This window comes from Peromyscus maniculatus, chromosome X (assembly GCF_049852395.1).
Source record: "Peromyscus maniculatus bairdii isolate BWxNUB_F1_BW_parent chromosome X, HU_Pman_BW_mat_3.1, whole genome shotgun sequence".
In the NCBI taxonomy this organism is placed as follows: Eukaryota; Metazoa; Chordata; class Mammalia; order Rodentia; family Cricetidae; genus Peromyscus; species Peromyscus maniculatus.
Window position 1 is genome coordinate 140,115,324 of NC_134875.1, and position 23,372 is coordinate 140,138,695.

Here is a 23,372-nt window from a genome sequence, read left to right on the forward strand (position 1 = left end):
CCAATTTTTGTTTGTCTTTTCCTCAACTTCTTTATTGATTTCTTCCATTTTTTTTATTGTCTTTTCTTTGATTTAAGGGAATTTTCATTTCCTCTTTAAAGGCCTCCACCATCTTTTATTTTATTTTATTTTATTTTACAATACCATTCAGTTCTACATATCAGCCACAGGTTCCCCTATTCTCTCCCCTCCCACACCCTCCCCTTACCCCCAGCCTACCCCCCATTCCCACCTCCTCCAGGGCAAATCCTCCCCCGAGGACTGCCATCAACCTGGTAGACTCAGTCCAGGCAGGTCCAGTCCCTTCCTCCCAGACTGAGCCAAGTGGTCCTGCATAAGCTCCAGGTTTTAAACAGCCAACTCATGCAATGAGCACAGGACTTGGTCCCACTGCCTAGATGCCTCCCAAACAGATGAAGCCAATCAACTGTCTCACCTATTCAGAGGGCCTGATCCAGCTGGGAGCCCCTCAGCCTTTGGTTCATAGTTTATTCCACCATCTTCTTAAAGTCATTTTTAAGGTCAATTTCTTCTGTTTCTTCTGCATTGGGATGTTCAGGTCTTGCTGACGTAGAACCACTAGGTTCTGGTGGAGCCATATTGGTTTTTATGTTGTTGACCGTATTTTTGCACTGGCGTCTACCCATCTCTTCCTTCACTTGGTACAAGTGGTGTCTGTGTCTGAGGGAGCCTCTCTTGGTCCAATCGATACTCTTGGTCTAATTAGGGCTCTTGGTCCAATCAGTGCTGATGGACTCTATGTCTCAGGGAGCAGCTCTTAGTCCAGTTGGCGCTGGGAGGCTCTGTCTCAGGGAGCAGTTGCAGTCTCGGGGGGGGGGGGGGGGTTGAAGGAGGTGGGGCTTGAGGGTTACAGGATCTAGTGGGGGATGGCTGTAATCCGTCTGTCTGCAGGAGACCTGCCTACTGGCCTGAGACAGCAATGGGTGGTGGTGTGGGGGCATAAGCCTTGAGGCTGGGGTATTTAGCTATAAAAACAAAGACTCACCTCTTAGTCCAATCGGCGCTAGCGGGCTCCCTCAGCATTTTATTAAACCCATTCCAGTGATAACTCTTTACAGTATACAAGAGCATTCCACAGCATTACAGATCTTTGTAATAGTTTTTATATGCTGTAAAAAGAAGTGTCTTTGATGAGGAGTGAGGTCTACATTTGTCTGTGTGTATATAGATAAATATTTCGAATGCAGTTAAATATTAAACTAGTTTAAGAAAGGGGCAGTAGTAGTTCCTCGAGGTTCATCAGCCCAGGGCAGTTGGCTAAGTCTGTAGAACCAGGCATGAAATCCCTTCTATTGAGCTGGCCTTAAGTCCAATTAGGTGGCATTCTGTTACCCCCAAGATATAAGTGCCACTAGTGCATCTTTGGGCACATCTTGCCATGCTGGCCATGGTACTTTGTAGGCTTTACATGTGGGGAGGACTTTCTCCCATGGCAGTTCTTGTGAGAGCCAGCCCTGGGGAAGAGGCTTTCAGGGCATCAAGCTCAGCTCCTCTAAGTCCTGGATCTGAAGTTTGCATTTTCTTCAGATCCCGAGATGCTACCAAGACAAACGGCAATATTTTATATGATTTGGGGAAGGGTGTTGCTTGGACTCCCCTGACTCACAACTCAAAAGGAGGGGAAACCAATCTTTTCAACACATCCCTCACTATGTGGTAACATTTCCCTTTTGCAGGAAGAGTGTCAATGCAAGTCTCCATTACCACAGAATGTGTAGTGAGTGGAGTTTCCTCTATTTAGAGAAAGTGCAGGGTCAGCAGAGTGTGACGGAAAATCTCTCCGCTTTCTTCATCATGGTATCTTCCCTGCAAAGTAAAGATGCAGTAACATCTTATTTGTAAACTATATACAAATACATAGGTGGTGACATGAATATACTATTTAAAAGCACAACTTAACTCCATCCTGGGAAGCAGGTCGGCTGACTGCAAACCTTCACATCTTCTTCTGATCCTCCAAATCAAATCCCCCAGTCTCATTCCCAGCTCTCTGGCAGAACACCTGCTGCACCCTCCTCCCCCCACACCCTCATCTCTGGTGGGTCACACAGATTTTCCCCTTATAACTGCCCTCCCCCCACTCATCGCTTGATCCCAGCCCCCAACTCCGGCAGGCACTCCCTGGGAACCCACAGGCCACTCTGACCAGGGAAGCAGGAAGGCTGACTGCAGATCTTCTCTCCTCCAAGGCCAATCCCCCAGTCCCATCCCCAGCTCTGTAGCAAACCACCTGCTGTGGCCTCTCCTCACTCTCTGCCCTCATTCCCAGGGGACTACTTAAGCAGATCCTGGTGGAACACCCTGCTTTCCCTAACTCCTGTGAACCCTCTCACCGACCGCAGCCCAACCCCATTCCTAAGTCTTAGGTACCAATACCCAGGAACACGTTTTACATGGAACCCTCGGTGCCCACACCTATCAGGACCCCGGAAGATTTTCCTAGCAGGCAACACAGAGACACCACATACTCCTAAAAACCAGAGAGGAAACAGAAACCAAGAAACAAAACATCCACCCAACAAAGACAAGACCAGATATCAACACCTAGAATTACAATCTTCCCAAACACAGATGCCAGGACACGAGTGTAAAAACACAATCAGTAACAGCCAGGACAATGTATCTGTCTCCACTAGAGCCCAGCAAGCCTACTTACCTAGCAAGAAATTAAACCTGAGGGAAAATTTGAAACTAAAAATTTAGGGATTCAAACAGGAACTACATAGGCAAGACTCACCAATACAATACAAGAGATAGAAGAGAGAATCTCAGGCATTGAAGATACAATAGAAGAAATGGATACATGAGTCAAAGAAAGTGCTGAATGTAAAAAATTCCTGAAACAAGATACACAGGAAATCTGGGACACTATGAAAATAAATCTAAAAATAATAGGAAAAGAGAAAAGAAAAGAAAGCCAGGTCAAAGGCACAGAAAATATTTCCAACAAAATCATGGAAGAAAACTTCCCTAACCTAAAGAAGGAGATGCCTCTCAAAGTTCAAGAAACTTAGAGAACACCAAATGCACTGGACCAGAAAAGAAAGTGCCCGCAACACGTAATACTCAAAACACTAAATGTACACAATAAAAGAAAGATTATTAAAAACCACAAGAGAAAAAGACCAAGTAACATATTTGGTAGACCTACTAGAATCACACCTGACTTCCCAAAGGAGACTCTAAAAGCCAGAAGGACCTGGATGGATGTGCTGCAGACTCTAGGAGACCACAGATGCCAGCCCAGACTACTATATCCAGAGAAACCTTCAACCACCATACATAGAGAAAATAACACTCCATGATAAAACCAAACTGAAGCAACTTCTGCCTAAAAATTCAGCCCTACAGAAGGTGCTAGAAGGAAAACTCCAACCTAAAGGGGTTAACTACATCTAAGAAAACAGGAAATAAATAATCCCAGACCAGCAATATCAAAAGAAAAGAAGTACACACACAAACACACCACCACCACCACCACCACCAACAACAACAACAACAACAACAAAGAAGAGAAATAAAATATCATTGGTCATTGATATGTCAGAATCAGTGGTCTCAATTCCCCAATAAAAAGTCAGACTGCCAGAATGGATCTGAAATCAGGAACCATCCTTCTGCTGTATCCAAGAAACACACCTTAACATCAAAGATAGACATGACCTCAGGGTAAAGACTGAGGAAACAATATTCCAAGCAAAAAGACCTAACAAGCAAGCTGGTGTAGCCATTTTAATATCTAACAAAATAGGCTTCAAACAAAAACTAATCAGAAGAGTTAGGGAAGGACACTACATACTCATCAAAGGAAAAATACACCAAAAGGACAATGCAATTCTTACCATCTATGAGACAAACAAGGGCACCCAAGTTTGTAAAAGAAATACTACTACAGCCTAGAGCACACATTGACCCTCACACAGTGAGAGTGGGAGACTTCAAAACCTGACTCTCATCAACAGAGAGGATATGCAGACAAAAAAATAAACAGAGAAATGCTGAAGCTAACAGACTTATAAACCAAATGGACCTAACAGATATTTACAGGACATTTTACCTAAACACAAAAGAATATAGCTTCTTCTTCAGACCTCATGGAACTATCTCCAAATTGACCACATATTCCAACCCAAAGCAAGTCTCAAGAGATATAAGAAAATCAAAATAACACCCTGCATCCCATATTTTGAAAGAAAATGGCTCCCAAAGCGTGTTGTGGGATAATCCTTTTGTACATTGTGAAGATGTGTCTTTGCCAAGGTACCTTCTGATTGGTTTAATAAAGAGCCAAATGGCCAATAGGTAGGCAGGAGAGAATAGGCGGGACAGCAACTTGGGGAATAATCTGAGGTGCGTGGATTTCACCAGCCAGACATGGAGGGAGTTGGATGTAGAGAATGCAGATGAGATAACGAGAACATAGATTAATAGAAATGGATTAACTTAAGGTATGACAGCTGGTTGGAAACAAGCCTAAGCTAAGGCCCAGCTTTCATAAATAATAATAAGTCTCAGTGTCATTATTTGGGGACTGGTGGTAAAAAGAAAGTCCAACTACAAAAGGGAGTGGCACTATTAGGAGGTGTGGCCTTGTTGGAGAAAATGTGTCACTGTGGGGGCGGGCTTCGAGGTCTCCTTTGCTCAACTTCACTCATGTAATATATAGACCACTACCTCCTGTTGCCTGCAAGATGTAGGACTCTCAGCTACTTCTCCAGCATCATGTCTACCTGCACACAGCCATGTTTCACCATGATGGTAATTCATTAATTTTATAAGGCCATGGTTACTCAGATACCCAAACCACATAAAGACCCCAAAAAACAAATTTACAGAACTATTTCACTTATGGCCATAGACACAAAAATACTAAAAAAATACTTGGAAACAGAATCCAAGAACACATCAAGAAGATCATACACCATCATCATGTAGGCTGCATCCCAGAGATGCAGGCATGGTTCAACATATGTAAATTGATAAATGTAATCCAGCATATAAACAAAGTGAAAAACAAAAATCACATGATCATCTCATTAGATTCAGAAAAGGCCTTTGACAAAATCAAACACCCCTTCATGATAAAAGTCATGGAGAGATTAGAGATACAGGGAATCCTCAACATAATAAAGGCAATTTACAGCAAGCCTACTGCCCACATCAAATTAAACGGTAAGAAACTCAAAGCAATTCCACTAAAATCAGGAACAAGACAGGCTGTCCACTCTCTCCATATCTAATCAATAGAGTACCTAAAGTCTTAGCTAGAGCAACAAGACAACTGAAGGAGATCAAGAGGGTACAAACTGGAAAGGAAGAAGTCAAAGTACCTTTATTTGCAGATGATATGATAGTATACATAAGTGACCCTAAAAATTCCATCAGGAAACACGGTTGATAACCACTTTCAGCAAAGTAGCTGGATACAAAATTAATTAAAAAATGATTAACCCTCTGAAATATACAAATGACAAACAGACTGAGAATGCTAACAGGGAAAGACCACCTTTCACAATAGCCTCAGATAATATAAAATATCTTGGGGTATCTCTAACCTAGCAAGTGAAACACTTCTATGATTAAAAACTTCAAGTCATTGAAGAAATTGAAGGTATCATAATATGGAAAGATCTCCAATGCTCATGGAGTGGTAGAATTAATAGTAAAAATGGCCATCCTACCAAAAACAATCTATAGATTCAGGAAAATTCACATCAAAGTTACAACACAATTATTCACAGATCTTGAAAGAAAATTTTCAGCTTCATATGGAAACACAAAAACCCGGTATAGCTAAAATAATCCTGAACAATAAAAGAACTGCTGGAAGCCGGGTGGTGGTGCACGCCTTTAATCCCAGAACTCAGGAGGCAGAGCCAGGCAGATCTCTGTGAGATTGAGGCAAGCCTGGGCTACAGAGTTCCAGGACAGCCAAGACTACAGAGAAACTTTGTCTCGAAAAACAAACAAACAAACAAACAAACAAGCAAAAGAACTGCTGGAGGTTTCACCATCTCTGATTTCAAGTTGTACTACAGAGGTATAGTAATAAAAACAGCATGCTATTGGCACAAAGACCGACATGAATTCGAATTGAAGACCCAGGCATAAATACACACACACACACACACACACACACACACACACACACACACACACGTATATGTATACCTGATTTTTTATAATCAATCCAGAAATACACTCTCAAAAAAACACAGCATCTTCAACAAATGGTGATAGTCAACCTGTATGTCTGAATGTAAAAGAATCCAAATAGATCAATACTCACCACCCTGCACAAAACTCAAGTCTAAGAGTTTGCAAAGAACTCAACATAAAACCACTTATGGTGAACCTGACAGAACAGAAAGTGGGGGATAGCCTCGAACTCATTCACACAGGAAAAGACTTTCTGAACGGACCACCATTAGCCCAGGCACTAAGATTAATGATTAGTCATGGGACCTCATGAAACTGAGAAGCTTCTGTATGGCCAAAGCAGCATCCTATAGAATGGGAAAAGATTTTCACCAATGTCACATCCAATAATATATAAAGAATTCGAGAAACCAGGTATCATGAAAACAAATAACCCAAGTTAAAAATGGGGTATAGATCTAAACAGAATTTTAATAGAGGAATCTCAAAATGCTAAGAAGCACTTAAGAAATGTTCAACATCCTCAGCAGGGAAATGCAAATCAAAAATACTCTGAGATTTCATGTGTCAGAATGGCTAAGATCAACACAACATGTGACTGTTCATGCTGACAAGGATGTGGAGTAAGGGGAGCATTCATTCATTCCTGGTGGGAGTGCAAACTTGTACAGCCACTAAGGAAATCAGTGTGGTAGTTCCTCGGTAAGATAGGAATCAATCTACCTCAAGAGTAGCTATACCACTCTTGGGCAAATATCCAAAGGACGTTTCATCCTTCCCCAGAGAAACTTGTTCAATCATGATCCTTGCAGCTCTCCAAATAACAGCCAAAAATTGGAAACCTAGATGTCCATCAATAGAAGAATGGGTAATGAAAATGTGGTGTGGTACATTTCCACAACTGAGTATTACTCAGTCCTTAAAAAATGACTTCATGAAATTTGCAGGAAAATGGATGGAACTAGAAAAAAGTATCATCCTGAGCAAGGTAACCCAGACCCAGAAAGATGAATGTGGTATGCACTCACTTGTAGTGGTATTGGCAGAAATCCATCTGGGATCTCTGTGAGTTCAAGGTCACATTGGAAACAGCCAGGCATGGTGACTCATGCCTTTAATCCCAGAAAGTGATGGCAGAAATCAGAAAGGTATATAAAGAGTGAGGACCAAGAACTAGAGGCTTTTGACTGGTTAAGCTTCAGGCTTTCGAGCAGCAATTCAGCTGAGAGCCATTGGGATATGAGGACTCAGAGGCTTCCAGTCTGAGGAAACAGGATCAGCTGAGGAACTGGTGAGGTGAGGTAGCTGTGGTTTGTTCTGCTTCTCTGATCTTCCAGCATTCACCCCAATAACTGGCTCAGGTTTGATCTTATTAATAAGAACTTTTAAGATTCATGCTACACTCACTTATATGTGGATATTAGCTGTGAAGTCAATGGTAAATAAGCTACAATCCATAGAGCCACAGAGCTTAAGTATAGAGTAAGGGATTAGAAGGAACAGATAGACCTTGCTATGAAAGAGGATCTGGAATGGGAGGATCAAGTGAAAAAGGGGAAAGGAGGAGTGGGGGGAAATACAGAGAGAGAGAGTTATAATCATGGAACATCTTGAAAGGGTAGTATGGAAATGTAATACAGAAGAAACTTATTAAAATATATACCTGTATATACCTATACAAAGGTGATCTAAATGAAATTGCTAAATAATGGACATCCCTTGTCAGTACAGGGATTGGGTTACATCTAATTGAGTTGTTGGCCAAAGGGGCCCCATGGGGATCCCCCAAACAATTCAGGCTGTTGCCAAGACAATTGATAAACTGACAGCAAGGCCCCACTGCTGAAGACAACACCCACACAACTCACTGAACACGGAGAAGTCAAGCTGGTGCTTACATGGAGCCTTCACCACTACGTTCCAGCATCTGTGGTACAGGGATGTACTCTGCAGGCTCTCAAAAGAGAAACGTAAGCTCCAAGCCAGCCACAAACCCTCTGTCTACAATGGTGTACTGCCTGCAAGATGTGCTAGTGCAATGGAGGCACAAAGCTTGTGGGAGAAACCAACCAATGTCCCATTTGACTTAAGGTCCAATACATGAGATGGAACCCATATCCTACACTGCTTGGGTAACCAAGAACATGAGACTACATAGCCCAGGGACCTAGGGTCAAACCAAACACCACTGTTCTTAAAAACAATAAAACAATAAAAGGACTCCTAATGACATTCTGCTATACTCATAGGTCAGTGCCTTGTTCAGCCATCATCAGAGAAGCTTCCTCCTGCAGCAGACAGGAACAAATACAGAGACCCACAGCCAGATGTTATGCATAGACTGAGAGGCCTTGGAACACTCAGCCCTAAATGGGAATGTCTCCATCATATCCCTTCCCTCAGATTTCAGGGAACCCCAAGGAAGAGGAAGTGGAAAAAGCCAGAGGGCATGGAGGACAGTAAGAAAACAAAGCCCTCTAAATCAACACAAGTAAAGCTCATAGGAACTCACATAGACTGAAGCAGCATGCACAGGGCCTGCATGGTCTGCACCAGGTCCTCTGAGTGTATATCATGGCTTCCAGGTTAGTGTTTTCATGGGACTGTTGAGTGTGTGAACGACTGGGTCTCTGATCCTTGTGCCTTTTCATGGGCTCTGATCCTTCTGTTGGTTTCTTTTGTCCAACTTCAATGTGAGAGCTTTTGCTTTATCATATATATATATATATATATATGTATATATATATATATGTATATATATATATATATACATATATATATATATATATATATATATATATGGTTTTTCGAGACAGGGTTTCTCTGTGTAGCTTTGCGTCTTTCCTGGATCTCGCTCTGTAGACCAGGCTGGCCTCGAACTCACAGAGATCTGCCTGCCTCTGCCTCCTGAGTGCTGGGATTAAAGGCATGTGCCACCACCGCCCGGCTATCATATTTTAAAAAAATGAATAAAAATCTAGCTCCTGGGTTAAAGTTAACAACCAAACAGTCATTTATATCTTCTGGGAGAGGAAAAATTAATTTTCCCAAATGGAGTGACCTGGGTATAGCAACCACTTCAGGGCATGCCTCATGTTCAGGAGAAGTTGATTAACATATAATGGACTCCACATTGTGTGTGTATGTGTGTGTGTGTGTGTGTGTATACTTATATTTGGTTACAGTTAAGTGTCTGCTTTTTTTCTTTTTGACTGTTGTTTTATTTTGTTTTCTTGGTTTTGGGGTTTTGTTTGTTTTCTAAGAAATAACTTAAAATTGGGTGGTTAGGGAGGCAGAGAGGATCTGGATGGACTTGGGGGAGGGTAAGAATATGATCAAAATACTTTTTTGGGGGGTTTTCAAGCCAGGGTTTCTCTGTGTAACAGCCCTAGCTGTCCTGAAACTCACTATGTAGCCCAGGCTGGCCTCAAACTAACTCACAGAGATCTGCCTGCCTCTGCCTCCCAAATGCTGGGAGGCTACCTAGTAAATAGGACCCTAAGAAAGACACAAGGATCACCCAACAACAGAGAAATGTATGAGATCTACATAAGCAAACTGGGGGTGGGGTGGGGGTAATGGAGGGCAAGGGTCGGGGGAAGAGAGCTTAGGGGAGCGGGAGGTCCCAGCTGGATCAGGAACAGAGTGGGAGAACAAGGAAAGAGATACCATGATAAATGAAGACACCATGGGAATAGGAAGAGGGAAAGTGCTAGAGAGGTCCCCAGAAATCCACAAAGATACCTCCACAATAGACTACTGGCAATGGTCAAGAGGATGCCTGAGCTGACCTCCTCTGGTGATGGAATGGCCGAACACCCTAACTGTCATGATAGAACTCTCATCCAGTGACTGATGGAAGCGGATGCAGAGATCCACGGCCAAGCCCCAGGTGGAGCTCCAGGAGTCCAATCAGTGAGAGAGAGGAGGGATTATATGAGCAAGAGATATTGAGACCATGATTGGAAAAAGCACAGGGACAAATAGCCAAACTAGTGGAAACCCATTAACTATGAACCAATAGCTGAGGAGCTCCCATGGAACTGGACCAGGCCCTCTGGATAAGTGAGACAGTTGATTAGCGTTAACTGTTTAGGAGGCCCCCAAACAGTGGAACCGGGACCTGTTCTTGGTGCGTAAGCTGGCTTTTTGGAACCTAGGGCCTATGCTGAGACACTTTGCTCAGCCTTGGTGTAGGGAGGAGGGGACTGGACCTGCCTCAACTGAATCTACCAGGCTGGGCTGACTCCCCAGGGGAGACCTTGCTTTGGAGGAGGTGGGAATGGGGGTGGTTTGGGGGGGGAAGGCTGGGGGTGGGAGGAGGGAGGACAGGGGAATCCGTGGCTGATATATAAAATTAAATTAATTATAAAATAAAAATATTTATAAAAAATAAAGATGTGTACCACCACCACCCAGCCATCAAAATAAATTTAAACTTTAATTGTTTTAAATAGTAAAAAACACAAGTTAATATTTGGTGGCTCTGGTCCCTGATCTACTTCCTAAATGATGTTGGGGTTATCTCTTTTGAAAAGGAATATTAGAGCAGCAATAAAAGCCCATTAAAGGAAAAGTTCTGGTCAAGAGAACAGAATCTCTGGCTTGGGTAGACTTACATTCCAGCTGAGCATGTCAATCATCTGGCCAAGGGACGAGGACAGGCGGACCACCGCTAGGAAGGCAATCATACTAAGTCTAAAGACATACAGTGGGCTGGGCATATTGAACATGTTGGTCCACACATTCAACATCAGCACTTGAAAGGCAGCTGGGCCTTGTGAGTTCAAGGCTAGCCTGGTCTACCCAGTGAGTTTAGATTTCTGTGAAGAATTTTGTGGGAATTTTGATAAAGATTCCATTGAATCTGTAGATTGCTTTTGTTTGGATGGTAGTTTTCACTCTACTAATCCTATCAGTTATGTGTAGTTATTGTTTTTTTTCCCTCTCTCTTTTTACTCTTTGGGGGCCTGCCACCTAGATCCCAAATAAATCACATGGAGTCTTATTCTTCCTTAGGAATGCCTGGCCTTAGCTTATTTCTAGCCAGCTTTTCTTACCTTAAATTATCCTGTCTATCTTTTGTCTCTGGGCTTTTACTTTTCTCTACTTCTGTATACCTTTCCCTCTTACTCCATGGCTGGCTGTACAGCTGGGTGGCTGGTCCCTCACATCCTCTTCTCCTTTTCTCGTTCCTTGATCTTTTTCTCCCAGATTTCTCCTCCTATTTATTCTCTCTGCCTGCCAGCCCACCTATCCCTTCGCCTGCCTTACTAATGGCCATTCAGATCTTTATTAGACCATCAGGTATTTTAGGCACAGTAACAGCTTCACAGAGTTAAACAAATACAACATAAAAGAATGCAACACATCTTTGCATTGTTAAACTAATGTTCCACAGCATAAACCAATGTAACACATCTTTAATTAACATTCCACAACATCACTTAAGATTAGTAAGAAGAATTAAGCCAGGTGTGATGGCACATACCTAGAATCTCAGTCACTCAAGAAACTCAGGTCAGACCTCCATCACAAAACAAAACAAAACAAAACAAAACAAAACAAAACAAAACAGAAGAGAATTAGTAAGAATTAGCATAAACACTAATTCATCTTTACCACATAATCCATCTTTAGTCTTCAACTTACAGGGTAATTGATGTTTTAGGTCAAATGCAACTGTGTATTCAATGTTTACCAAAACCTGACAGCTACGCAGGTACTAGGAGTCTACATAAAAAAGGAGAATGTCACTTTCATTCCAAAAGTTAAGAATTTTTACTTTCCAGACTTTAGGTTTTAGGGAGTTTGCAGACATTAAGTTCAATATAATTAAGTGGGGACGGGGGGGGGGGGGGGACGGGGACGGGACGGGACTATCAACCTGAGACGTTTCCCAAATCCCAAATGTGTCTAACATGACATATATTTATGTATTTATTTATTTGAGATAGGATCTCACTATGTAGCCCTGGCTGACCTGGAGTTCACTATGTAGTCCTGAAGCAGCTGGCCTGACAGAAAGATGGAATGACCCTTTGAAGACAGTTACAGTGCCAATTAAGTAGCAGCAGCCTGGAGGGCTGGGGCAGGGTTCTCCATATGGCAGTATATGCTTTGAATCAGCATCCAATACATGACACGTTTTCTCCCATAGCCAGGATCTAGGAACCAAGGGGTGGAAAAGGGAGTAGTTCCACTCACTGTCACCCATAGTGACCCACTAGGAAGGAATACTTTTGCTCCCTGTTCCCAGGACCTTAACTTCTGCTGGCCTAGAAGTTTTGGTTCCAGAGGGGGGCGCACTCTTACCAGGAGCCACAACAAACATTTCATTGAACTGGATGCTCAGACTTCCTCTTCGGGCTTCTGATGCCCTTAAGCCAACCTGCTAAGAAAGGACTACCTCTTCACAATGGAGGTAAGAAGGATTATGCTTGGAGTAAGCAGATCTTTTAGGGAGTCTCTTGGTGCTACCATGCCCTGTGATTAAAGTCAACAGGAAACTAAAACACCCTAATCCAGGCAGGATGACAAAGGACACAGACCCTTCAGGAATGAAGGTATGGGTCACTCCAGGAAAAGACCAAGAGCTGCTGAGGTACTTGCCAAGGGTGGAGGAAATACAGAATGGGCAGTAGAGGAAAGTAGTTATAAATATCATCTAAGGCCACATGACCAGTTGCAAAAACAAGGATTATAACTGACGCAAGTGTTTCTGTCATATTTTGTTGAGAATATATATGTGAAGTTATTTGTGTTTTCTTTTCCTTATATAACATCAATGAAGAGAATATCAGTGGTTCATATTCATATTTAAGCTTTGAGATACTAAAAGAATGTCCCTCAAGGGACATTCTAAAATATAAAATGTGTTTGCAGTTGTACATGGGACAGTTATATCAAATCAGGCATAATTATAACCTGGTTATTATTTTCACTTAGAAAATAAGCATAACATAAGTAGATACAATTGTGTGCCAAGCTGACAAGGGATGAATTTGTGATGGCTATTCTTGGTTGTCAACTTGACTATATTTGGAATAAACTAAAGCCTAAGCTGCTGGGTATAAGGGTAAAGAGTTTTTCTTGATTGCATCATTTGAGGTTGGAAGACCCATGTTCAATCTGGGCCACACCTTCACGTGGTAGCCTACATAAAGGACATAGAAGAAATAAGCTTTTGTTCTTTGCCTGCTTGCCCTCACTCTCACTGGCAAGTTCAATTCTCCACTTGTATTAGAGCCTACTTCTTTGGGATTCTGACATATACAGAAGAATGTAACAGGGTCCCTGGAGCTGGAGTTTTCCTGTGTCTACCCAGCTCCTGCAGCCACTCAGACCCACGTAACACACAGAGACTTATAGCACTTATAAACTGTATGGCCGTGACAGGCTTCTTGCTATCTAGTTCTTATATCTTAAATTAACCCATTTCTATAAATCTATACCTTGCCATGTGCCTCATGGCTTACCGGTATCTTTACATCTTATATCTCATGGTGGCTGTGACTGGCAGCATATCCTGACTCAGCCTTCCACTTCCCAGAATTCTCCTCTCTGCTTATCCTGCTTATACTATACTTCCTGCCTGGCTACTGGCCAATCAGCATTATATTTATCAATTAGAGCAACACATTCACAGCATACAGAAAGACATCCCCAGCACTTCCCCATTTCTTTTTTTCAAAAAGGAAGGTTTTAACTTTAACATAGTAAAATTACATATAACAAAACAATTATCAAGCAAGAATTATAGTTATAATATCTAGTCTATCTGTATTTGGAAAAATTAAAGAAGATATCCTTTCTGTCCTATATTTGTGAGTCTAAGGTTTTATATCTAACTTATCTTTTATCATAACTAAGGAAATTATAACTATCTAGTCTTCAACTACATCAAAGACCTCAGAAGGATATAATATTACCTGAGAAATAGGAGAAGGACACAAGCAACTTTTGGGAGTCTTGCGAGAGTAGACAGAGACAGCTGGCAGCCTGGACAGTCATCCAAAGTTCCTCTGTAAAGTTGGGGCATCTGTCTTCAGCCCACAGGCCTAGAGTCTCTCAGTCACTTCTCTCTGTGTCTTGTAGAATGTCTGGCAGTTTCCTCTGTGAAGCAGGAACCTGAAGGACCATTTCACCAAGCAAAGTTCAGTGGTTACCTTCCTATGGGTCCTGCATGTCCAGCTGATACATCATTTTGGAAAGCAGTCCAGGCAAGAACAGTTTCTTGCCCAAATGGCTATTTTTGCCAAGAAGAAGATAAACTCCATATAGACTGTCTTCAATGCCCATCGTCCTCTCTGAAGTAAATTGGTGCTGCCAGGAACAGACATGTCTCACTGTCCAGAAAGTCTAAATTTTTTGTTTTGTTTTGTTTTGTTTTTTGTTTTTCGAGACAGGGTTTCTCTGCGTAGCTTTGTGTAGCTAGAGTTTTCCTGCCTTGCCCACAGTCAGGACAAATCTCTGTCACCCGCCAGTCCCACAGCCGCTCAGACCCAACCAAGCAAACACAGAGACTTATATTGCTTACAAACTGTATGGCCGTGGCAGGTCTCCTGTTAACTGTTCCTATATCTTAAAGTAATGCATTTCTACAAATCTATACCTTGCCACGCGGCTCGTGGCTTACCAGCATCTTCACATGCTGCTTGTCCTGGCAGTGGCTGGCAGCGTCTCCTTCTGCCTTCCTGTTCTTTTATTTCTCCTCTCTGTTAGTCCCGCCTATACTTCCTGCCTAGCCACGACCAATCAGGTTTTATTTATTGACCAATCAGAGCAACTTGACATACAGACCATCCCCCAGTACAGCCAAGTGCAGACCATCTCAGACACCTGCACTCAGGCCCATGGTCCTAATTATCCTCTATGCAAACCTGCTGGGTAACGCCACAAGGAACCCAAGAAGGGCTCCCACAGGACATACATTAACATCCCACAGCAGCTTTGCGCCTTTCCTGGAGCTCACTTGGTAGCCCAGGCTGGCCTCGAACTCACAGAGATCCGCCTGGCTCTGCCTCCCGAGTGCTGGGATTAAAGGCGTGCGCCACCAACGCCCGGCAAAAGTCTAAATTTTTAAAACACTTTAAATGCCATATTCTGTAGGTCTTTGAAGTGTTTGAAAACTACCTACCTAATTGAATTATATCTATGTATACCTAGAAAACCTAACATGACTATAAGTTTGACTATCATAGAAGACTAATTATTAATCTGTGTTTTTAATTATCCATTACAATCTAAATGAGCTACATAAACATAATACTTCAAACCAGTGTGTGTGTGTGTGTGTGTGTGTGTGTGTGTGTGTGTGTGTGTGTGTGTGTAGGTACTGTGTTCCCCAAAATATTGTGTACCCTAATAAACTTCTCTGGGGTCAGAGACAGAATAGCCACAATATTAAACATAGAGGATAGGAAGTGGTAGCACACACCTTTAATCCTAGCATTCCAAGAGGCAGAAATCCATCTGTTCAAGGATACAGCCAGGCATGGTGACTCACACCTTTAATCCCAGAAAGCGAGCCTTTAATCCCAGGGAGTGATGATAGAAGGGAAAGATATATAAGGTGTGAAGACCAGAAACTAGAAGCATTTGGTTGGTTAAGCTTTTAGGCTTCTAGCAGCAGTTCAGCTGAGATCCATTCAGATATGAGGACTCAGAGGCTTCCAGTATGAGGAAACAGGATCAGCTGAGGAACTGGCGAGGTGAGGTGGCTGTGGCTTGTTCTACTTCTCTGATCTTCTAGCATTCACCCCAATACCTAGCCTCAGGTTTGATTTTATTAATTAGACCTTCTAAGATTCCTGATATATATATATATATATATATATATATATATATATATATATATATATATATGTGTGTGTGTGTGTGTGTGTGTGTGTGTGTATGTATATGTATATATACACAGTACAACAAAATTAAGTTTATACTTGTATCAATAAACTAAAATCCATAGCAATGCAAAACATTTCTATTTTTTTAAGATTTATTATGTATGCAGTGTTCTGCTTGCATGCATGTCTATGCACCAGAAGAGGGCACCAGATCTCATTACAGGTGATTGTGAGCCACCACGTGGTTGCTGGGAATTGAACTCAGGACCTCTGGAAGAGCTGTCAGTGCTCTTAACCTCTGAGCCATCTCTCCAGCTCCACAAAACATTTCTAAACAAGTTGTTCTATAAAAGTAGGCTCATTAATCTACCCTTTCATCCTATCATATCTATATTATCCCCTTTTCTTCTTTAGAAAGAGATTCTATTTATAATCAACCTGTTTTAAATAAAAATATTGGTTTTTCTCTGTCCCACACCAGAGGGCTCTTCTGATATGGGACAGGAGAATCTCTCAACCTTTTATTTTAGCAATATGCTTGGGTTTAGAGAAGGAGTGAGCCAATTCCATCTCCAAAGCCAGCTTGGTATATTTGGGAATTTGGGCATAGCTTCTCATACTACTTCCTGCTGGATGAGGGTGCTGTATTCTTATGGGGACATAAAGAAAATTTTAGGATTATGGGGTAGTCTGTGAGACTGTATTGTCTGAGCCAGTTGCCTTGAAACCGTTCTGGATGATGGATCACCTGTGCCATGGTGTCATCGGAGACCTTTCAGAGGGTCTTGGCTGGTCAGACCTGATGTATCTTAATCTGGAACAAATCCATAGCCTCTTGCTTTCTGTGGAAACAAAAGCAGAGCCTCTTTTCCAAAGCAACGTATCCTTAGATCCAAATTTTGAAGTCAAGGTACCTTTAAAATATACATATTGGTTTAACTGAGCAGCCTTTACAATCAAATGTCTCTCTGCAGTTAAAAATACCAAAGACAACACAATCTATATTCTCTGTGTGATATCCATCTTTATGTGGCTTATTTTTTATATTACTTTTACTTTCTCTTTAAAGACTTTATTTTTTAAAACTATTTCTTTTTTTTTTTTTTTTTTTTTTTTTTTTTTTTTTTTTTTTTGGTTTTTCGAGACAGGGTTTCTCTGTGTAGCTTTGCGCCTTTCCTGGAGCTCACTTGGTAGCCCAGGTTGGCCTCGAACTCACAGAGATCCACCTGGCTCTGCCTCCCGAGTGCTGGGATTAAAGGCGTGCGCCACCAACGCCCGGCAAAACTATTTCTTTATATAACTGCACATATTACTTTTTTCTCTCTTCCAAGCCCAAGTACATTTTTCACACATTGTAAATGGTTTAGAGGTTTATCCCATCTGAATCTGTCTTATTGTGAATCTATTGCTTTAAACTGCAGCATTTTCTGCTCACCTCAGTTTCCCAACATGGCAGTGGTACATTTACCATCAGTTCTGGATCTGAAGCCATGTGTACCATCAACTCTCAGAAGCAGTAGGTCTATGCTTCTATCAAAGCAGTGTGTAGCCCAGAAACCTCTTTTTTTTTGTCTATACTAGCAAAAGGCTAAATCCACCATGCAGTGTAATGCGTGGATTGCAGATGCCTCATTCCCGCCATGCTGTAGGTCAAGCTCACATGCCACGAACCCGTCACAGAGTAGCTCAAGCCTGCAGGCTGTGGCTAACTTGAGAGAGACAACTAGGAAGCTGTTTTTAGCTCCATTTTAGAATCTTTTTTTAAAAATTAAGTTTTCTCAGGTTTTAGGTGGAATCTCTTGCCCCATGTTCTGGCACCATTTGTAGTTGGAGTTTTCCTGTGTCCACCTGGCTCCTGAAGCTGCTCAGGCCCAAGTAAACACACAGAGACTTATATTACTTATAAACTGTATGGCCATGGCAGGCTTCTTGCTATCTAATTCTTATATCTTAAATTAACCCATTTCTATAAATCTATACCTTAAAACACAGCTCGTGGCTTACTGGTAACTTTACTGGCCCCAGACCTTAGTAAGCCCCCAGACCTTAGCAAAACTGACTCCATGATGGAAGTGCCATTCAAGCTGTAAAACTAAGTACATGGACAGCACTAGATGTCAAAACTAAAACAAAGGCCTAATCCATCAAAATCCACAGTTCTGGGAAAATCTCTAAATGTACTAACCTTGCTTTTTAGCTTCTGTAATTTTAGTTCTGGCTAAACTGTTCTTGTTATCTAAATTATGTCAACTCAGAACATAGTTTTTGTGCTTAAAAGCTCACCCTGAGAAAGGCTCAGTGCTACACTGGGATCCCAAACACGAAGTTTAGTCACTGGCCAACTAATAAAGACTTTCTGTTAGCTTAAACCCATGTCCAAGCAGTCTTCTCTGGAGGATACCCCACAACATTCCTGGAGGTTCCACTGAGATCTCCAGAGACCAAACCTTGAGACACTGGGGAAGGAGTCTCAGAGCCCCTTGGAGCAGGGAAGAGTGTGGTGGTCTAGGGACTCCTAGGGGGTACACAACCTGAGTTCCACATCCCTAAGATTCCATTTGATCAATTGGTGTCTAATGCTTTGGAGGAGTGTGGGGCGTTTACCCACCACCCCCACAGTTCCCCAGAGTTTTCTTGAGTGCAATCAGCAGGAAATATTAGATAGAAGGATTTATTGCGGAGAATGTTGCGGAGATAAACAGATAGAAATAAAGAATAACCTCGAGCGGGCCTGGAACCTATTCCAATGGGCCCCGACTGTCTCTGGCCCAGGGTTTTTATAAAGACACCAAGGGGTGGAGCAAAAGACCTCCTCCCCCAGCACAGCCAAGTGCAGACCATCTCAGACACCTGCACTCAGGCCCGTGGTCCTGATCATCCTCTATTCGGACCTGCTGGATAAAGCCACGAGGAACTCAAGAATGGGCTCCCACAGAGGAGCCTGACACCTCCACCCCAAAATAAATTAGAAAGTCACTTGGTCTGTCACCTCCCACCCACATCAGGCACCAGATAAAGTGGCAATTAACGAGGCAATTCCACGTAGTTTATCTGGTAATTAAAGAGGTTTATTTCAGGATAACTTACAACTAGTAAAGGGGCCAGTTACAGGATCCGGGAGAGGTGAGGTGCAGTCCAGTGTGGTTCTCTGGAGAACTCTAACTTAATCTATAATCCAGCATCCAGGATCACAAGGAGCCAAGAGAGTGGGCCCATATGCATCTCAGGTCTTAAGGGGTCCCATTTTAGCCCCACCTCAGGGGCAGGTCATAGGCAGGTGTGGGAGTTACTTTCTGCCTCACTAGGGGCAGTGCTTCAAGGTCAAAAATGGAACAGCTACCCAAATACATATCTTTCTATGTGTTTCTGTCAGTTCTGTTTCCCTGTATCCAGTGGCTTTCTCTAGTGTGAGAAACTCCTCCCTTCAACCAGCATAAGACCTGTGCTCCCTCCTGTTGGGGACTCAAATCCTTTTGGCTCTGCCAAGTTGCCCAGAAAGGGAAAAAGGCTCTGCTTGCTCCATTTGCAGAGTGCTCACTAGTTTCATCACTTGACTCTTGCTCATAGTCAGGGTTGGTCCTGGTCCCCAGATGGAAGTGAAGAAGGGTCAGGCCTGTCATTCTGAGGGTACCCTGACATCTAAGCAGAATGCACACGGGGGGGGGGAATAGATTCCTAAGATACACATACCCTCCTAAGAAGCCCCAAGGTAGGGGGTAACAGTTCCCCTGGGCTGAGCCCAAAGGAAAAAAGAAAGTTTCACTCCTTCCTCTTTCATGTTTTATATCTCCATTTCAACCAGTAATTTGAATAATTGAAAAATTCAAAACCCATCATTCTCTGAAAAAAGAAAAAAGAGAAACTATCACCAGGTCAGGCAGGGCAATCACTGCCAGACAATGCAGCCTGTATAGAACAGATCTGTCTTCTGTCCAATACAGACCAAGGAGACAACTTTTGCTAGGCCCTTTTAAGAAGGATTAAAGACAGCTGCTAAAAAGATTTCCTTTGTCACCCAGTTGGGCCCCAGATATTAAAAGTTATAACGTTTAAAATTTTAAATGTGTATGTAGGTCCCAGTTGCTTGAGGTAACGTAAAGGGTGTTTAACAACAGAGAACTGACTGGGACAAGGCATTTTGCCTAACTGAAACCACTTCACATTCTGATGAAGAGATGCAGTCGGACTTACAGATACCCAGCAAAATTTTGGTGACAAAAATTCCTTCTGTCAGACGAATATGTGTTGTGGCATATTCTTTTTGTACACTGTCAAGATGTGTCACTTGAATTGGTTTAATAAAAAGCTGAGAGGCCAATAGCTAGGCAGGACTTTTGGGGCAGAGAGGAGGCTGAGAAGAAGAACAGAAGACACCAGGAGATGCACAGAAAGCAGGACGGGTACTACAGAGATGAGGTAATAAAGCCATGGGGCAGAAAGTAAATTAATAAAAATGGGTTAATTTAAGTTTTAAGCACTAGTTAGAAACAAGCTTAATCAGCTGAGCTTTCCTTTTTTTTTTTTTTTTGAGATAGGGTTTCTATGTGTAATTTTTTTGTGCCTGTCCTGGATCTTGCTCTGTAGACCAGGCTGGCCTTGAACTCAGAGAGCTCCACCTGGCTCTGCCTCCTGAGTGCTGGGATTAAAAGCTTGCGCCACCACCTCCCAGTTCAGCTGAGCTTTTATATTTAATAATAAGTCTCGATGTAGTGATTTGGGAGATGGCTGGTGGGAAAGAGAAAGACTCGCTACAGGTATCACCTAGTTGAAAGTTCTACCTCAAATCAAAAAATACAGTTGGACTGTCTCTCAGATTAACAATAAAGATTGCTGGGGTATGGGCAAAAACCAACTCCGGGACTGGCCCAATACCAAGTTCTTATAATTGTTCAACTAACCAGTTAAGCTATCCCAGCCAGATTAAACAATACCCAATGGCCCTGGATACAAAAGGGAAATTGCAGTCCATATTGCCTGGCTTGAAGAGATAGGCATCCTGGTGCCCTGTCAGTCACCTTGGAATACAGCTCTCCCATCTGTGAAGAAACCTGGGACCTCTGATTCTCATGAGTCTGATTCTTCCAGAGAAACAGGTGTACACTGTCTTGGACCTGAAAGATGCATTCTTCAGCCTCCCATTGGCAGAGGTGAGTCAACCCATCTTTGCTTTTAAATGGACAGACCCAGTGGGAGGTCACAGTAGACAACATACCTAGACCAGGTTGTCCCAGGATTTAAAGACACAAAATACAGACTTCCTGCCCTTCTGTCAGAGGTTTCCTGGAAAAACAGATTATAAAAGGGCCATGGAGGGACTGCTGTAAGAGTTACAGACCTTGGATTACAGAATGTCAGCTAAGAAAGCCCAACTTTGTAGACGGCTACCTATCGTGGCTACCAGCTGAAGGGAGACCAAAGGAGCCTGTCTCAGAGTAGGGTTGTTGCCATCCTCAGATCCCAACTCCAAAGACTAAGAGACAGGTTCCAGAGATCCTAGGTGCAGCTGGATATTGCTGCCTCTGGGTACCAGAGTTTGTGGAAATAGCAAGGCTTCTATTTGCCAGCACAGAGGGAGACACTAAGCTCCTGATCTGGACTGAGACTAAACAAAGGCATTTGAGGCTTTAAAAGAAGCTCTGACTTCTGCACCAGTCCTAGAATTTCCAGATGAATCAAAACTTTTGCATTGGTTTGCCCATGAAACAAAAGACATTACAAAAGGAATTTTAACCCAAACTTTGGAGTCATGGAAATGCCCTGTGATATACCTGTCCAAACAATTGGACCCTGTAGCCACCAGATGGCCCACCTGCCTAAGAGATGTGGCAGCTACTGCTAGTCTGATGAAAAAGCAAGCAAGCAAACAAAAACAAGCTATCTCTGAGTCAAGATCCTATACACGCAACACCCCATGCAACTGAGGCCCTCCTCTGACGAGCACCAATGCTGTCTGTCTGTCTAATGACTGTGTGACTCAGGACCAGGCCCTACTCCTGGACCATCCTCGAGTCTGGTTTGAGAAATCCACCACCATCAATCCTGTTGCCCTCTTGCCTGATGACAACCTGCAGGTGCTCATCACTAACTATCATGAGGTGAAAGATGAAACCAGATACGTGGAAGCTGCGGCAGCTACTTTAACTGAATTGATTTGGGCCCAAGCCAGGTACCACAGTGCAAAGAGAACTGATTGATCTGACCCAGGCTTTCAGTTGGGGAAAAGGAAAGTCCACCACCATATGCATGGACCATCACTATGCTTTTACTACCATGCATGGCCATATGATCTATAGAGCAAGAAGGTTTCTCACTGCTGGGAAAAAGAACACTAGAAGATCCTGGCCCTCCTAGAGGCTATTTGGCTTTCCCCAAATTGCTGTCCTCCATGCCTGCCACTGACCTGGTTGTCCAGTAAACTACTGATTTTTTGATGACATACCCCTGACTCAGTGCTGCCCGAGACTCTATGTTAAAGAAAAAACAGACAGCTCAAACCCACAGGATGATGGAGGACACCAGAGAGAAAGACCATTCTCCCAGAAACAAGTGGCAGGACTCTGGTAACTGACCTTCACTAGGCTACTCATCTGGAGTCCACAAAACTTTCTGAGTTGATCAGACCAAGGTATGTTATACCTAGATCGGAGAGGCTATTGTGGGATGTCTCAGCCAGATGCCAGGTTTGTGCTCAAGTGAATCTAAAACAGAGACCTTACCCAGGAAGGGGTACAAACGAGAGACCAACACCCTGGTGAACTCTGGGAAAACTGACTTCAACCAAGATCTGGTCTTCTGGGAGAGGATGAAAGTATTTGCCAGTTTTTATAGATACCTTTTTTGAACTGAAACTGCTTAAATAGTAGCTTAAAATCTCCTCCAGGAACTGGTCCCTGATTTGGCCTCCCCCTAGCAATGGGTCCAATAATGGCCCAGCTTTCATAGTCAAAGCCTCTCAATTAATGAGTATAGCTTTATACATAGATTGAAAACTTAACTATGCACATAGACTTCAGAGTTCTGGCCAGGTAAAAAGAATAAACAGGGCGTTAAAAGAAAGTCTAACAAAACTCTCATTAAAGTCCAACAAAGGATGGATAGGCCTCCTTCATTTACTTTGCTTTGGCCCACTGAACCCCATATAGGGAGAGATTTACCCACCAGAGAGTTCATCACCAGTTTCCCACTGCTCAAGTCCAGTGATACCATCTGGGTCAAGTGGGTAGACAAAGGGGCACAGAAACTAACCTGGAAAGGACCCTACCAGGTGATCCTCTCCACTCCTAAGGCAGTGATGGTAGCGGGCACCACACCATGGATCCACACACCCAGGTCAAGAGAGCAGAAGCC

General features: G+C 42.8%; 1 long non-coding RNA gene across 1 annotated transcript in view; it reads right to left on the reverse strand.

Moving 5' to 3' along the window:
• Positions 1-1,106: 1,106 nt before the first annotated feature.
• LOC107399813 (uncharacterized) overlaps positions 1,107-23,372 on the reverse strand; it is a 92,850-nt gene continuing 70,584 nt past the window's right edge. The window contains exon 8 of the long non-coding RNA XR_013048070.1: positions 1,107-1,827. This is a non-coding gene — a long non-coding RNA (uncharacterized LOC107399813). The remainder of the gene's footprint in view (positions 1,828-23,372) is intronic.